A 16,196-nucleotide genomic window follows, 5' to 3' on the forward strand; every position below is an offset into this window, starting at 1 on the left:
TTGATTTCAGAATGTCACTTTGGTGATGTTTTTTCACTATAGAATCATATTGCAAATGCACGTGCATTGTTGTGCAACTGGTAACCCAAAAATAAAAATATTGTGATTTCATTATGTCCATTTGTTTATGTTTCCTTACTTTTGCAAAGTCACTGTGCATTTGCAATATGGTTCAATGGGCAGGTACCATCACAAATTGGTCATGCTATAAAAATCCTGCAGGAATGTGAAATTGACTGGCCCGATGAACTCGGGATGGCTGGGCAGTGATTCTGGTTCATCTCAATCGCTCGTTAGGGTAGATTTCAGAATGTCACTTTGGTGATGGTACCTCACTGTTTAAACATATTGCAAATGGACAAGAGTCAAGTGGACAAGAGTCCATCAGTCAATTAGATATCATTCTGACACCAAACTGATACAAACTGACACCAAACCCACTTTTTCCAACTCGTTTAGTAGCCAACTATTACATACTTCAGAGCTGGCCCAAAATTCACAACGCCTTCGGTTCAAACCATTAAAAAAAACATAAAACGCGTAGTTACGTTCTAGCTGCGGGTCCATTTCTTATGTTATGTGTTGGCCTAGCTGAGGCGACCCCGAATCCCAAGTTTCGGCTCGATAGGTCCTTCGGTGCCCGAGCAAAACCCTAATTGGTGCTGAAAATCCACTTTTTTCCATGACTTGCTACGGGGTCCTTGAATGAGCTATCGGACAGAAACGTTGGGGTCCGTCTCTATGGGCCGAGCCGGTTTCAATGCACCTAGCCTTGCGTCTCTGAGACTTTTCTAAATGTCGTCATTTCCGTAATGGTCAAAATTAATTGAAGTCATTGCAAATGTACGAGGCTGTTTCTCAGTCCGAGAACCTTCTAGAGCCACGTAACTCACCACGCACCATCGACCGGAGGTCTAGAACAGGTTTCTAAAGTTTCGGAACTCTAGGTCTGACGGTTCTTTTTTAGCTCGAACAAAGCTAACTATTGCTGCCACTGTCTGTCTCTACGCACCACAATACGTCCCTCCTTCCAAGTTGTGTGTGAGTGATTTAGTTTTCCTTTGAAATTTTATGGGAAAAATGACTGATTTACAGTTCATGGGGGTTGCCTAATCACATATAAGAAGTTTTGGACAGATCTGACTTTTTTAACCCTTCGAAACAGCCCCTGAGACACCAATTATGGCACTTCCGGTTGGCACAGGAAGCTATAAGTCAACACATATCCTCATTGGGGTATGCTTTTACAGAATCCTGAGTTTTAAGTCTTTACGTTAAGAATTGACTGATTTACACAGGGTTGAATGCACTATGTCTATCAAACTGCAGGCAGGGTGTGGATATACACTTTTAGGGTGATTTTAACCACTTCCGGTTGGTCCAGGAAGCTTAGAATCAACACAGGTAGACCTCATAGTGGCCTGATGGACTGTTACCGAAGACAGGTTCATACGACATTCATAACCCATATAGGCTTCAGGTTGAATTTAGGGGTGCAGGCAATGTATTCCTATGGGGAGAGAAGTCAATGCAAACTGTTTGATGTAAACACCTTATTTTTACTGTTAAGGGTTAATGCCACACGGTCAAGGTTAGGCTTGCACACATCGGGAGGACCTTAGGAACATTCCTGTGGTGGAATTTTTCTTCTCACCCTAACGGTTCTCTCACTGTCACCCAAAAGCAAATGACGTTGTGGGGAAGGCTTCATTTTGGGCCTACTTTTCTAATGGTCGCTGCGCCTAGACCGAGCGAGCTACGGTCAAGCGGGATATCTCGTTGAACTCGGCACGGCCTAGGGATTATGGTAATGCCATTGCCTGCTCTCTGTGTCTTTAAGCACCGCACTTTGTCACTCCATCCTTGCTGTGTGTGTGTGTGTGAGAGCTTTTCTTTGACATCTGTTGGGAGAAATGACTGACTTACAGTTTATGGGGTTTGCCTAATCACACATATGAAGTTTTGAAAAGATCTGACCTTTTTAACCCTTGGAAACAGCCACTATGACACCATTTAAGGCACTTCCGGTTGGCACAGGAAGCTATAAATAAACTCATATCCTGATTGGGGTATGCCTTTACATAATCCTGAGTTTTAAGTCTTTATGTTAAGAACTGAGTTATTTACGGAGGGTTTAGTATGTGTGTGTTATTTCAGAAAATCATAGAAAATCACAGAAATCTCGCAGAGCTCCACAGCACACTTTAAAAAGATTCGTATGAACACCCTGCAACTGGATCTGTAACTGTTGGGAAAAAAAACGTCTATTTGTGAACATCACCAATTTGTCATTGTACCATTTCTCTTAAATGACGATAGATAAATGGCTGGCTCTTTTTTTATTGACACCGGAGGCTCCTTGACTTTGACCTGAAGTGGAAAAATAATTTCTCTATTTCCATTTTGGACCTTTAATCCCAGAAAAATGGCCATAACTCAAAAAACGTTGAGGCCAAGACGCCATCTTGTTCGGGGCCAACTGCCCATTATGCCAAACCTACGCTCACCAAGTTTCGGCTTCGAAATATTTTCCGTTTTCGAGATAAGGCCCCGTCGTGATTCGTGATGTTTAGTACAATTGCCATATGATTCCTTATGCCCTCTTGTGGGAATTTCCGGGATAGCGGAAAAATGGACCAAAACTTGTTTATTTTATAAAACGGAAACCGAATGTCCGACAAAGTTCATTTGATGACTACCGCACGGCCTGACGCCGACCGCAAATTTTACAAACGTTTTCGGACGTCTAGTAAGGGACCGTACATTTGCAATATGGACTTTCTCACTAACCATACACAAAATGTCAAAATGTTCCCTTAATTAAAACCTCTTAAGTCTACCCCTTCCTTTTTCGAACATTCTGTTAAAAATCACGCAACTTTTCAGCGTCCTGCTACTCATGCCAGGAATATAGTACATGCATATGATTAGTACGTGTGGATAGAAAACACTCTGAAGTTTCTAAAACTGGTTAAATCACGGCTGTGACTATAACAGATCGTGTGTTTCATTGAAAAACGCAAGAAAAACTGCTCTCTGAAAGCTAAAAATAATTTCCATAAGTCACTTTCATGGGTTGTTAAAAGAGCACAAAATTAATTATGGATCTGCATGCAATTCATACAGATTCCACACGATGTCGCCATTGTCGTCATTTGTAATGGACTTTTTTGTTGGAAAATCCAACTAACAGGATTCCGTTTCTTCTGGTCTCCACCAGGATGGTTTGAATGTGCACATTGGCAGCCATTGATTTGCAGACGAGGAGCTATTGAATATACATCGCCCTGTAATCATTTTGATAGATTATAAACGTTTACTAATACCTAAAGTTGGATTACAAAAGTATTTCGAAGTGTTTTGTGAAAGTTTATCGTCGACTTTTTTAATTTTAAAAAATGACGCAGCGTTTAAAAACGATGTTTTTTTCTGAATGACACAGCTTCCATAGAAAGCTATTTTGGGTATATATGGACCGATTTAAACTAAAAAAAGACCCAATAGTGATGTTTATGGGGCATATAGGAGTGCCAAGAAAGAAGCTTGTCAAAGGTAATGAATGTTTTATATTTTATTTCTGCGTTTTGTGTAGCGCCGGATAAGCAAAGTCTTTGTTTACGTCGCATTCAGGCATTTTGAGGTGTTGCATGCTATCAGATAATAGCTTCTCATGCTTTCGCCGAAAAGCATTTTAAAAATCTGACTTGTTGGCTAGGTTCACAACGAGTGTAGCTTTAATTCAATACCCTGTATGTGAATTTTGATTAAGGTTTGAGTTTTAACGAGTACATTTAGCATTTAGCGTAGCGCATTTGCATTTCCAGGTGCCTAGTTGAGACATCTGCGTCTCAAGTAGGATCAAGAAGTTTGGTATGTAAGGCAATCAAACAAGCAAAATGTCAGTATAGAGACAAAGTGTAGACGTATGTGGCAGGAGACGTATGTGTCAGGGTCTACAAACAACCACGGATTACAAAAAGAAAACCAGCCACACGGACACCGAAGTCTCGCTCCCAGACAAATTAAACAACTTCTTTGCGCGCTTTGAGGACAATACAGTGCCACTGATGTGACCCGCTGCAAAAGACTGTGGGCTCTCCTTCTCCATGGCCAACATGAGTAAAAAAAATAACGTGTTAACCCTCACAAGGCTGCCAGCCAAGATGGCATCCCTAGCCATGTCCTCAGAGCATGCACAGACCAGCTGGCTGGTGTGATTACAGACATAATCAATCAATCAATTCCGACTTCAGGAAACAGCAATGGGTGCACCCCCCTATCCACATCGATGGGACAGCAGTGGAGAAGGTGGAACGTTTTAAGTTCCTCTGTGTACATATCACCGACAAACTGCACACGGACAGTGTGGTGAAGAAGGCGCAATTCCGTAAAGTGAGTGTGGAAGAGGTGAATTTGTTTTTGTTGTCTATCAACAAAGACAAGCCACCGTGGTCTGATCATTTGAATTGAAAATGATTGAGGATAATAGAGGATGATATTGCCACTCCTATTTGCCATATCGCTAATTTAAGGCTACTAGAAAGTGTGCCCTCAGGTCTGGAGGGAAGCAAAAATAATTCCGCTACCTAAGAATAGTAACGCCCCCTTTACTGGCTCAAATAGCCGACCAATCAGCCTGTTACCAACCCATAGTAAACTTTTGGAAAAATTGTGTTTGACCAGATACAATGCTATTTTACAGTAAACAAATTGACAAACTTTCAGCATGCTCATAGAGAAGGACATTCAACAATTGGCTAGGAGAAATTGATAAAAAGATTGTTTGGGCTTTTTTGTTACACTTCAGTGAGGCTTTTGACATTATCGATCATAGTCTGCTGCTGGAAAAATGTGTTATGGCTTTACACCCCCTGCTATGTTGTGGATGAAGAGTTTCATGTCTAACAGAACACAGAGGGTGTTCTTTAATGGAAGTCTCTCCAACATAATCTAGGTAGAGTCACGAATTCCCAGGGCAGCTCTTTAGGCCCCTTACTTTTTAAAATCTTTACTAACGGCATGCCACTTTGAGTAAAGCCAGTGTGTCTATGTATGCGGATGACTTAACACTCTACACTTCAGTTACTAGAGCGACTTAACACTTAACAAAAAGCTGCTGTTAGTTTCAGAATGGGTGGCAAGAAATAAGTTTAGTCCTAAATATTTCAATAACTAAAACCATTGTATTTGGGACAAATCATTCACTAAATCCTAAACCTTAACTAAATCTTGTAATGAATGATGTGGATATTGATCAAGTTGAGGTGTCTAAACTGCTTGGAGTAACCCTGGATTGTAAACTGTCATGGTCAAAACATATTGATACAACAGTAGCTAAGATGGGGAGAAGTCTGTCCATAATAAACCACTGCTCTGCCTTCTTAACAACACTATCAACAAGCCAGGTCCTACAGGCCCTCGTTTTGTCACACCTGAACTACTTTTCAGTTGTCTGGTCAGGTGCCACCAAGAGGGACTTACAAAATTACAATTGGCTCAGAACAGGGCAGCACGCCTGGCCCTTAAATGTACACGGGGAGCTAACATTAGTGATAGGCATGTCAGTCTCTCATGGCTCAAAGTGGAGGAGAGATTGACTTCATCACGACTTGTTTTTTGTAAGAAGTGTTGGAAAGCTGAATGCATTGAGCTGTCTGCTTAAAGTACTGGCACACAGCTTGGACACCCATGCATACCCCACAAGACATGCCACCAGAGCTCTCTTCACAATCCCCATGTCCAGAACAGACTATGGGAGGCGCAAAGTACTACATAGAGCCATGACTCCATGGAACTGATGCAAGTAGTGGAATCCAATTAAGAAAACGGATAAAAATACACCTATTGAACAGCGAGGACTGTGAAGAGACACACACACAGGCACACAAACGCTAGCACACAAACTCTATACACACGTACAGTGTAATATTGTTGTATGGGGGAATTATACATTTTGTTTTGTAGTGGTGTAATAATGTTATATGATGTACTGTTTTACATTTTGTTTTATGTGTAATATATTATATAATATATAATATATATAAATATAATATATTACGTGACTTAATGGGGACAAACAAATACATACACACAAACACTGCCTGGAAATAATAGTTTTTTGCATGGACATAGCCATTGATGACTTCCACCATTTTAAAGTAGTCAACTGGGTGGGACTTCCTATTGGTTTAGGAAGGATCACACAATTACATCCAGGTCATCAGGAGGAATCTGCCAAGGAATTATACTTGTGAGCAAATATTCCATAACTGCAGGTGAAAGTAAATTGGCAGCCTTGGCTTCATACCAGTTCAAACAACACACTCCAAGTGGCAGTGTGTTTAAGTGTGTTTACCAACTCAAGTAAGATAATAAGAAAATTTACTTCTTCTAAATGGAGATGGCCTCAATGGCACTGCCCAATGGGATACAAAGATGTGATGTTTAACTAAGTCCATGTGAGGAACGTTCCATATGGGGTGGCAGGGTAGCCTAGTGGTTAGAGCGATGGATTAGTAACCGGAAGGTTGCAAGTTCAAATCCCCGAGCTGACAAGGTAAAAATCTGTCGTTCTGCCCCTGAACAGGCAGTTAACCCACTCTTCCTAGGCTGTCATTGAAAATAAGATTTTTTTCTTAACTGACTTGCCTAGTTAAATAAAGTTAAAATAAAAAAATAAAAAATAAATATACAGCACAGTCCTCCTACAAAACAACTAGCATGAAAGTGAAGCTGGATATCAACTCCTGCCTCCCACTCTTAGTACAGTATAGCCCTACCCCTCAGACAAGGCTTGATGGCCCCTTGTAGAGCTGAAAACAACTGAATGGGTGTAAGCAATATGGCAAGCAACTCTGTCCAACCCACGAAAGCCTGCCTGCCTAACCCATGACAGTTTCCACCATAGGGAGACAGTCAGAGACACTGACACTTATCATTACAGACACACTGAACTGATTGTCAACATGACATCCATGTTGAATCTATAATGCATTGAAACACTAATGAAATACGTGCAGTGGTTTCTTTCTGTCTGTCTCACGGTGTAACCTGACACCACTGCTCCAGAGAGAGACCCCCTTCACCCTGCGGACCAGTATGCAACCTGGCTATATTTAAACTGCCCTAGTCAATCTCGTAATGAACTTTCAGGACTGTAACGCATGCAAGGATGACCGACTGTCTGTATGACTGACTGTCTGACTGATGAGGTGACTGACTTGAATAGTTATTATAAAAGCTAATAGCTGGACCTCAGCCTCAGAGGAGAGAGAGACAAGAAGAAAGACTCTTCAGCATTCATACCCTGGTAAGACAACACTGTGTCAGATTAGTAAGTACACTGTTCTGAACTCCTGGTTCTGGAGGCTTGCAGTCAAGGTTGAGGTCAATTGCATTTCTATTCAGACAATTCAGGAATTAAACTGAAATTCCAATTCCATTTTTTTTCTCATATACAAGCACAGATGTTTTGAGGGGGGAGTTGGAATTTTTGTTTATTTCCTGAATTGACTGAATTAAATGGAATTGAGGTGGTGACACTACTAAGCGTCGCTCAGTTTGCCACACTGATTTAAGACAATGCTCTAACCCTGGTTGCAGTATGAGCAGGGTTCTGTCCTAGCCCAGCACTAACACATGATATTCAGCTAATCAAGGTCTTGAGGAATTAGTTGATTATTTAAATAAGGTGTGTTAGTGTTGGGTTGGGAAAAATACCTCCACAAGTCGCAGCTCTCTTGGACCACTAGATATACAGATATACTGTAAATTCTGGATTAGAGGTCAATTCTGGATTGGCTCCTAGCCACAGACAGACTAAATATAGACAATTTGTTGGGGCTCAATTCACACTTTTACTGGACCTTTCTGGTCATAGAGAGAATTACTTCTCAGCTACAATAGTCAAAAAACCTATTTGATTGTTGAAGTTATAGTCTAGTTGAAGTTATAGTCTAGTTGACGTTGTAGTCTAGTTGAAGTCATAGTATAGTTTAAGTCGTCGTCTAGTTGAAGTCATAGTATAGTTTAAGTCGTAGTCTAGTTTAAGTCGTAGTCTAGTTGAAGTCGTAGTCTAGTTGAAGTCATAGTCTAGTTGAAGTCGTAGTCTAGTTGAAGTCGTAGTCTAGTTCAAGTCGTAGTCTAGTTGAAGTCGTAGTCTAGTTGAAGTCGTAGTCTAGTTGAAGTCGTAGTCTAGTTGAAGTTGTAGTCTAGTTGAAGTTATAGTCTAGTTTACCTGCTGCTGTTTTCCTTTTCTTTCTCCTTTTTCTCCTGACAGTTCCCTTGTAGACACAATGATAGTTTGGATTGGCTAGTGCATGTTAAAATGAGTTGTTCCCCTCCTCTTTACCCCTCAATATTCCTGAACAACATCTGGGACCTCAGCTGAGAACTACATTATCTATTCTCTGTTTTCTTGGAAAAGGGGGTTTAGAAATATTAGTGTTATGCCATTGGCATTTTTTAAAATGCCCTCCAAAAAATTGCACAAAGTCGTCAACAGTTTCACTTGAATCACAGAGAAAAATGTATTATGATCTCTTCCTTCTGTTTAAATATTCAAGAAAGGTGTTGCTATCTTTTACAGTAAACAATAAAGGATTGTTGGGGGCTAACAGGCTAATATTACAATATTACATTTGTTTGTTGAAAAAGAAAAAGGTAGACAGAATTAGAATTACAGATCATACAGTCTCATTGAAAGTGAGAAATGCAGCATTCCCTCATTAGAGATCTATCTTTTATCCAGTGCATTTGGAAAGTATTCAGACCCCTTAACATTTTCCACATTTTGTTACATTACATTCTTATTCTAAAATTGATTAAATTAAACATTTTCATCATCAATCTACATACAATACCCCATAATGACAAAGCGAAAACAGGTTTGTATACATTTTTGCAAATGTATAAAAAATGTAAAACAGAAATACCTTATTTACATAAGTATTCAGACCCTTTGCTATGAGCCTCCATCATTCTTCAATGAGAGAAGTCTGGAATCACCCAGACTCTTCCTGGAGCTGTCTGCCCGTATTGACTCTCTCTGACAGAGCTCCAGGGCTATGTACTCCCCAAACTGCAGTTAGTTATCCTCTTCCACTTCCGTTTCCACATCTGCCCAATCACACCCTCTCACTCTCATCTGAACTAAAAACATACTCCACATCCTCGGTCTCGCGTCCTCTCTCTTTTCCCTCTGAGGAGACGCTTCAGACCTCTAGGTGCTCCTGTTTTATCTCACACCTTTCGGGCCTGTGGCCTCCCATTTCTTCTTGAGCGGGTGCCGAAAGTGTCCATGAGGCTCTGCTTTTTGGTAAGAGGGAAGTTGTGGTAGATAAAGAGGAGCCAACCCTTCAGGGTGTAGGTATTCAGGCCCTGAACATCTCCACCCAGTTTCCAACTGTTCCTTACTATCCCATTTTTTGCGCAACTGTACTCAGCCTGCATGCCATTGCAGGTCTGAGGGCATCATCTGAGTCAACATTAAAAGGGATACTGCGTTTCTGCTTGACCCCCCATCTCTCCCCCAGTGCTTGTCATTCACCGTTCCAACACTGTATGACTTACTTAAATGACTATACCCACATATTGTACTAGGTACTCCCCTCTCATAGTATAAGCTACATTTATAGTCTGATTGTGTCACTATTGTGGGTGTCTTGTCCATGACATCCTCTGGAACCACATACATGTCTGAATATTCACTTTCCAAGAGCCTCCAGCCATCTATCCATCCTAAGGGAGGTACTAATTATTTTCCCTAAGTTTCCCTCTCTTCTCCTAACGTTTTATAAAACAGGCCACCCAGTTTTCTAATGTGGCTTCTGCCACTGAGCCTGAACTAGGATCTCTGGTCAGTTACAGCCTATCCTGTGGTTTAACCGGGTTCCAGTTGAATTATCCTTCTTTCAATTCTACCATTAGATGAATCCATTTATCACAGTCAATTTTTTCACTCATTAACTTTCCTTTTACTGTTTCTGGTATTTTGTCCCATACTAAGATTGAGAGGCTTCTTGTCACAACAAATTACTTTAAGTTGCTTTTTCGACGATATTTTACTCTGGCTGTCTTTAGACCAGTTACCTCAGGTCAATAAACTCAAAACTTAACTGTTATAGCCTGGACGTCTCTAATTGGATTTAAGGAATTAAGACTCTGTTCCTAGAGTTTTAGTTCTTATACCTCTGGTTTTATTCTTTATTTCTCAGGGCCTTTTTAGTTCTTGTACCTTTTATTCTTTATTTCTCAGGGCCTTTTTAGTTATTGTACCTCTTATTCTTTATTTCTAAGGGCCTTTTCAGTTCTTGTACCTTTTATTCATTATTTCTCAGGGCCTTTTTAGTTCTTGTACCTTTTATTCTTTATTTCTCAGGACCTTTTTAGTTTGGCGCCTCACCTTTATTCTACTAACCAATTACTTTAGGTTACTTTGTAGATTAGATCCATAGATCCACGTTAGGCGCCAAGAATGTCGAGGTGACTAGTATGGATCGTCTCCCTGATGATCCTACTAAATTCACTCACGCATGGGTAGTCCTGTGGATCTTCACTTGACCTCACAGGTTGGGTCAACTCTCACCACACCTTGTAAGCCTGGATTATCCCATGGTATAAGCCTCTTTCCCAGTGAGGGGGCCTCCCTGTCGTGCTAGCCTAAATTGTGTTTAGAGCGTCAAACTAAATTTTAACAACCGGGTTACCCCTCTTGGTCTATCCCTGCTTGCCACAGGGGTTACCTCACTTCTTCCTACTGATTACACTTCACTGGTAGTTCGTGACAAGGTATACTATAAGTCAGTGGGGGCTATTCTAATATATAATGCTATTAAGCGATGCGATATTTAGTTATAGTACACTATGTACTATTTTAATATGTGGCACGGCTCTTACTACACTGCTGTCGCTGTACTCACAGGCTACGTTCCGCAATGGGGTTATACTACTTATTATAAGCGTGGCATAATCACAAACACTCCTACCAGCGGCTGGTCCTCCCTTCCTAACTGACCGGACAACACCCTCCCACGTGATTCACACTCGTTAAGTCCCGTTGTATAGGGTTTAAACTAAATCATCTTTAGCTGAAAGCAGGGGTTCAGGACTTCGTATGGGTAGAGGACTAAAGCTCTATAGGCTAGACTCCCAGTGCTCCTTTTGAGTGTGCCTTTAACACAGTTACCCTCAAGCTCCCCTTTGGTTGCCTGCTTGAGCTCACAATATGGTTTGGCAACGGGCCACCTTGAAGGTGAAGCCCCTTAGCCAACAGTCGTTATAATGTTCCTTTACTTCTTAGCGCGTTCTCAAACCAACACAATAACTGGTTAATGAAAAACAGTAAAACGTCTTATTTGATTCAGTGTTTAATAGTCACATGTACAGGGAGCAGATTCATTTGATATGGTTCACAACTAATGGATTTTATTAATTTTTAAAACATCTTCGGGATGGGTGTCCCATCCACCAGACGGTTGAGCTAACGTAGGCTAATGCGATTAGCATGAGGTTGTAAGTAACAAGAACATTTCCCAAGACATAAACATCAGATATTGGCAGAAAGCTTAAATTCTTGTTAATCTAACTGCACTGTCCAATTTACAGTAGCTATTACAGTGAAAGAACACCATGCTATTGTTTGAGGAAAGTGCACAATTTAAACTTCAACTAGACTAATAAACAAATTAGGCACATTTGGGCAGTCTTGACACAATTTTGAACAGAAATACAATGGTTCATTGGATCAGTCTAACACTTTTCACATACACTGCTGCCATATAGTGGCCAAAATCTAAATTGCACCTGGGCTGGAATAATACATTATGGCCTTTCTCTTGCATTTCAAAGATGATGGTACAAAAAAATACAAAACGGTTTCTTTTTTCTTTGTATTATCTTTTACCAGATCTATTGTGTTATATTCTCCTACATTCCTTTCACATTTCCACAAACGTCAAAGTGTTTCCTTTCAAATGGTACCACAAATATTAATATCCTTGCTTCAGGGCTTGAGCTACAGGCAGTTAGATTTGGGTATGTCATTTTAGATGAAAATTGAAAAAAAAGGGGCAGATCCTTAAGAGTTTTTAGCAAACTCACATAATATACTGTCCCCTTTACACATTATGTTTAAGCAAAGTTACACAACATGGCATCTCCATTACAGTTGATGTCTAGACAAAGTAACACATTGTCTGCTTCACACTTGACGATGTGGTGGCATCTGCTTCAACGCCCACGTGCCATCTGGCAGCTCCACCAGCTCTAACCCAGGGCTTGAGTTCAACGGGGATGTCGCCATATAGAATTTACTTCCGCCCTCAGGCAGAGGAACATCTGTATACATACCATCCACAGCCGCCACTTCCTCCCTGCCTTTAACTGGGCTGTTATGAACCCCTTTGGCCCTGCAGTCTAGGGGGGATGGAAACGAGACCCGTAATATATCTCATGCAAATCATAACAGTGAAAAGGAACAGTGAGAACTAATAACCACAGACAACTTAAATCTACCATTAAACACAATTGATTTATTTTTAAACACACGGTAAAGGGGAGGGGGGGGAGCTGAGCTGGACCCAAGGAAAGAAATAATAAATATCAAAAAACCCCTAAGCTAGTCTTACTTGCTTCAATAACCGCTAGCTACCTAACCAGTTCTAACTATGGCTCTTAGACAATGTTTTCCTAAGGGTAATATATGCCCATGGGCGACTTGGCTTGGTTTCCCCTTTTCCCACCAACAAACAAACACCCATACACCACAACAATACATACTCACAGGATAACAGACAAATGTGACACGTAGGAGCAAAAACAAAAGAGAGATAGCTCAATCCAAAGAGAGAGGGAGAGAGACAGAGAGAGAGAGAGTTTGGGAAAACAACTGAGTGGGTTTTTAAACCAAGGGAAAGGGGATGTGATTAGGTAAGGGGAAAGGAGCAGGTGTGTCTTCTGTCGAGACTGATTAGAGAATGATGATTGCCACCTGTGAGGAGGGGAGAAGGAGAGAGAAGAAATACACGCAGGACACCTGTATCCGTAACATGGGCCATGCTGTTCCTCAGCAGATCCAGGATGATCCTTTTCTTGTCCTTCTTATGCTTCCTGTTTCAGTGTTAACAAAGTCCGGTCGGGGGACTGAAGGAGTCATCAGGTCACAATGACCAGCCTTTTTCACAATACCAGGCAAAAAAACACTCCAAGACAAACCTTCATACCATAATGTCTACACACAACCTACATCATTGTCATCATATTAGATAATGTCAGAGTCAACATAGCTACTAGAACTAACGCATTAGTAAACCCACAATCTAATCCATGTGTAGAATCACGCAGTAGTGTACGGCAAGCAGTTTAGCAGTTAGCAGATTACCTTGAATTGGAAGTGTTAGATAGCCTTAGCCAGCTACCTAACATAAATGTACCTCCTCTCTATTTGAGTCAGGTTGTTGAGTAGGTTAATTAGCTGGATTAGCTAGCGTAAGTGAAACTGAACCTGAAAAAAATTATACAACGAGTTATCTCTCTCTCTGCTGCTTCTCCTTAATTTTTTAAAACTGTTCAACTATTGTTTTTTACTCTCTTTGAGTCAACTACCCGCCACATTGTATGCACTGCAGTGCTAGCTACAGTTCCTTGCGAAAGTATTCGGCCCCCTTGAACTTTGCGACCTTTTGCCACATTTCAGGCTTCAAACATAAAGATATAAAACTGTATTTTTTTGTGAAGAATCAACAACAAGTGGGACACAATCATGAAGTGGAACGACATTTATTGGATATTTCAAACTTTTTTAACAAATCAAAAACTGAAAAATTGGGCGTGCAAAATTATTCAGCCCCTTTACTTTCAGTGCAGCAAACTCTCTCCAGAGGTTCAGTGAGGATCTCTGAATGATCCAATGTTGACCTAAATGACTAATGATGATAAATACAATCCACCTGTGTGTAATCAAGTCTCCGTATGAATGCACCTGCACTGTGATAGTCTCAGAGGTCTGTTAAAAGCGCAGAGAGCATCATGAAGAACAAGGAACACACCAGGCAGGTCCGAGATACTGTCGTGAAGAAGTTTAAAGCCGGATTTGGATACAAAAAGATTTCCCAAGCTTTAAACATCCCAAGGAGCACTGTGCAAGCGATAATATTGAAATGGAAGGAGTATCAGACCACTGAAAATCTACCAAGACCTGGCCGTCCCTCTAAACTTTCAGCTCATACAAGGAGAAGACTGATCAGAGATGCAGCCAAGAGGCCCATGATCACTCTGGATGAACTGCAGAGATCTACAGCTGAGGTGGGAGACTCTGTCCATAGGACAACAATCCGTTGTATATTGCACAAATCTGGCCTTTATGGAAGAGTGGCAAGAAGAAAGCCATTTCTTAAAGATATCCATAAAAAGTGTCGTTTAAAGTTTGCCACAAGCCACCTGGGAGACACACCAAACATGTGGAAGAAGGTGCTCTGGTCAGATGAAACCAAAATTTAACTTTTTGGCAACAATGTAAAACGTTATGTTTGGCGTAAAAGCAACACAGCTGAACACACCATCCCCACTGTCAAACATGGTGGTGGCAGCATCATGGTTTGGGCCTGCTTTTCTTCAGCAGGGACAGGGAAGATGGTTAAAATTGATGGGAAGATGGATGGAGCCAAATACAGGACCATTCTGGAAGAAAACCTGATGGAGTCTGCAAAAGACCTGAGACTGGGATGGAGATTTGTCTTCCAACAAGACAATGATCCAAAACATAAAGCAAAATCTACAATGGAATGGTTCAAAAATAAACATATCCAGGTGTTAGAATGGCCAAGTCAAAGTCCAGACCTGAATCCAATCGAGAATCTGTGGAAAGAACTGAAAACTGCTGTTCACAAATGCTCTCCATCCAACCTCACTGAGCTCGAGCTGTTTTGCAAGGAGGAATGGGAAAAAATGTCAGTCTCTCGATGTGCAAAACTGATAGAGACATACCCCAAGCGACTTACAGCTGTAATCGCAGCAAAAGGTGGTGCTACAAAGTATTAACTTAAGGGGGCTGAATAATGTTGCACACCCAATTTTTCAGTTTTTGATTTGTTAAAAAAGTTTGAAATATCCAATAAATGTCGTTCCACTTCATGATTGTGTCCCACTTGTTGTTGATTCTTCACAAAAAAATACAGTTTTATATCTTTATGTTTGAAGCCTGAAATGTGGCAAAAGGTCGCAAAGTTCAAGGGGGCTGAATACTTTCGCAAGGCACTGTATCTGCAGCTTATGCTTTCAGTGCTAGATTCTTTATCTGATCCTTTGATTGGATGGACAACATGTCAGTTCATGCTGTGATAAGTTGGAGGACATCCTCCAGAAGTTGTCATAACTACTGTAAGTCTATGGAAGGGGGTGAGAACCATCAGCCTCCTAGGTTTTGTATTGAAGTTGATGTACCCAGAGGAGCGGAAAAAAAAGTTGTCCTCTGGCTACATCATGGTGCTACCCTGTTGAGTCCTGTTGAGCCTGCTGTAGACCTTCATTGCAAAACAATGTGTTTTAATAAGTTATTTGGTGACATTTAGTATAGTTTGATCTAAAAAAGGATAACTTTTAAAAGTTTCACTATTAGTATTTTTATGAAATTCACTGATAAGGATAGTCTTCCACTTCCTGTTCTCAGGAGCCTACACTGACTGAGACATCGAGGAGCTGAGGGGATGATACTTGTTATGTATGGTACAATGGGCTGTATGTCGTACTGTACGTTGTTATGGTTTCCGACAGTGTGCTGCTTTACATATGAATGGGTTTTCAGAATTAGTGGCACATGTCGTAAAACTTCAGAGTGATGTAGAATATTAAACTGTGCAGATGTGTGTTCTTCTACAACTAAGCTAGTTACACTGGTTCCTCAATTAAATGTTCCTCAATTAAATATTTGGAGCTTATGCCGCTGTCAAGGCTCAGGAGTAGACTCAGATGCAAACAGTTTCGAAGTAACAAAAGTTTATTACAAAAACAAGGGACAGGTCAAAGGCAGGCAGAGATCAGTAATCCAGAGCAGAGTCCAAAAGATACAGAACGGCAGGAAGCCTCAGGGTCAGGGCAGGCAGAGGTCAATAATCCAGGGTGGTGTGACAAGGTACAGAACAGTACGCAGGCTCAAGATCGGGGCAGGCAGAATGGTCAAAACTGGGAAAAATAGAAAACAG

At 40.9% G+C, this 16,196-nt stretch overlaps 1 protein-coding gene across 1 annotated transcript in view; it reads left to right on the plus strand.

Annotated features, from left to right (window-relative positions):
• Nucleotides 1-7,131: 7,131 nt before the first annotated feature.
• The window catches only part of LOC139381238 (F-box only protein 40-like), a 42,952-nt gene continuing 33,887 nt past the window's right edge, over nucleotides 7,132-16,196 (plus strand). Inside the window, exon 1 of the mRNA XM_071124706.1 lies at nucleotides 7,132-7,309. The gene's annotated coding sequence lies outside the window, so the exon portion shown is untranslated. The remainder of the gene's footprint in view (nucleotides 7,310-16,196) is intronic.

This window comes from Oncorhynchus clarkii, chromosome 2 (assembly GCF_045791955.1).
Source record: "Oncorhynchus clarkii lewisi isolate Uvic-CL-2024 chromosome 2, UVic_Ocla_1.0, whole genome shotgun sequence".
NCBI lineage: Eukaryota > Metazoa > Chordata > Actinopteri > Salmoniformes > Salmonidae > Oncorhynchus > Oncorhynchus clarkii.